This window comes from Neoarius graeffei, chromosome 24 (assembly GCF_027579695.1).
Source record: "Neoarius graeffei isolate fNeoGra1 chromosome 24, fNeoGra1.pri, whole genome shotgun sequence".
Lineage (NCBI taxonomy): Eukaryota > Metazoa > Chordata > Actinopteri > Siluriformes > Ariidae > Neoarius > Neoarius graeffei.
In genome coordinates, this window is record NC_083592.1 from 45,302,010 (window position 1) to 45,304,512 (window position 2,503).

Sequence of the window (2,503 nt, forward strand, 5' to 3'; positions counted from 1 at the left end):
AGAGAGAGTGAGAGCAGAGGGAGCTCTCTCCCCAACCCGACGACTGATGTGTGTGCATGTGTCTGAATGTCTGGGAGAGTGTGACACTGAAAAGTGTCACAATAAAACGAGTTTTGTGTACTCAGTTTTGGCCTGCCGTCCTTCTGTGCTCCACCCACCCATACGAACTGTCACAGTGGTGCCGAAACCGGGGACGAGCACAGAATAGAACAGCCCCATGGAGTCCTCCCCCTTCGCAGACCTGATCCACGCCCTCACCACGGCCCAACAGAGTCAGCACCAGGCGCTGCTCGCCCTCCGAAAGGAGCAAGAACAACAGTTTGAGGCCCTGGTGCAACAGGAAGATCGTCGGGCGTTTCGGCACCACTGTGACAGTTCGTATGGGTGGGTGGAGCACAGAAGGATGGCAGGCCAGAAGTGAGTTCACAAAACTCTTTTTATTGTGACACTTTTAAGCGTCACACTCTCTCAGACACGCACACATCAGTCGTCTGGTTGGGGAGACAGCTCCCTCTGCTTTCGTTCTCTCTCCTAAAATAGGGCGCGGTCACTGGGGAAGACACACAAACATTAACATCAGGTGCAGTGATTCTGCCACTTACCTTCCCTGACTCCGCCCTCCGGTCACAGACCGACATTTGACCACGCCACATCTGTCCACATTCACTGGATATGAGCAATCGCATGCTCTGACTGGCTACTCTATTACTAGGCTATCGGCTCGTATACCATGAGTAGAGAAAAACAAAATAGCGGAGCGTGTTGTGGAGCCAACAGAGTATGAAATAAAAACTACTCGAAACTGTCCGGGCCATTATTAAAAAATGTTCTGTTTCCGGTCCACCGGGTGAGTGCCGTTTGTGCGGGTGAAATTTTTTTTTTAACGCCGGTTTTTCGACATTTTTTTCGGGCTCGTAAATCTAAACTCGAACTTGACGTTTACACATTCCCAGGGCTTTCCACTAAGGCTCATACTGCCTCCGCCGAGTGCGCGCGCACACCGCATGTCGGGGCCGCAGATGAGTTACTCTCCCCTGATCAACGAAGTCTGCGGGGAATTTGTGGTTATTATCGGTACAAACAGCACGAATCACAACTTTAAATGAGTGCGGTTCAGTTTGACATTGTCAGTCTGTTAGATAAATATTTAATTTTATTAAAATCGAAAATTTATTTTTGTAGCCCACAGGCTCTAAATATTGTCATTAAAGTAGCCGGCTGGACTTAATTGTGTGGCCGCAGCCGGTGCTTGTGGAAAGCCCTGTCGAATCAGCTCTGCGCATGCGCCGTGCGGCACAAAAAAATGGCAGCCACCATGAAGGAAGGAGATCCGGAGTTTTCAAACATTTGCTTAAGTGTGAAATCGCAAAATGGTATTCTAGCGAACAACAAAATAGTAAAGATTCAGAAAAACAAATCATTCAGTGATCATTTTAATAGTGTAATTTCATCCGAACTCGGCCTAACGCTCGATTTAGAACTACAAAAAGTCCGCGTGTCGGACATTTTAAGTACCTTTGTAAAAGTTTTGCAAATGTTGCAGTCAGCATTTAAAATGCTAACTTAAAGTTTTTGTACAAGTTTCAGTTGTACAACTGTCATTTTATTAAATGTGTCTGCTTTTGTAATAAAAAAAAAAGTACTGAAAGAAAAAAACACAGCATTGCAATTTCTTTGCAATTTACAACCCCGATTCCAAAAAGTTGGGACAAAGTACAAATTGTAAATAAAACCAGAATGCAATAATTTACAAGTCTCAAAAACTGATATTGTATTCACAATAGAACATAGACAACATATCAAATGTCGAAAGTGAGACATTTTGAAATTTCATGCCAAATATTGGCTCATTTGAAATTTCATGACAGCAACACATCTCAAAAAAGTTGGGACAGGGGCAATAAGAGGCTGGAAAAGTTAAAGGTACAAAAAAGGAACAGCTGGAGGACCAAATTGCAACTCATTAGGTCAATTGGCAATAGGTCATTAACATGACTGGGTATAAAAAGAGCATCTTGGAGTGGCAGCGGCTCTCAGAAGTAAAGATGGGAAGAGGATCACCAATCCCCCTAATTCTGCGCCGACAAATAGTGGAGCAATATCAGAAAGGAGTTCGACAGTGTAAAATTGCAAAGAGTTTGAACATATCATCTACAGTGCATAATATCATCAAAAGATTCAGAGAATCTGGAAGAATCTCTGTGCGTAAGGGTCAAGGCCGGAAAACCATACTGAGTGCCCGTGATCTTCGGGCCCTTAGACGGCACTGCATCACATACAGGCATGCTTCTGTATTGGAAATCACAAAATGGGTTCAGGAATATTTCCAGAGAACATTATCTGTGAACACAATTCACCGTGCCATCCGCCGTTACCAGCTAAAACTCTATAGTTCAAAGAAGAAGCCGTATCTAAACATGATCCAGAAGCGCAGGTGTCTTCTCTGGGCCAAGGCTCATTTAAAATGGACTGTGGCAAAGTGGAAAACTGTTCTGTGGTCAGA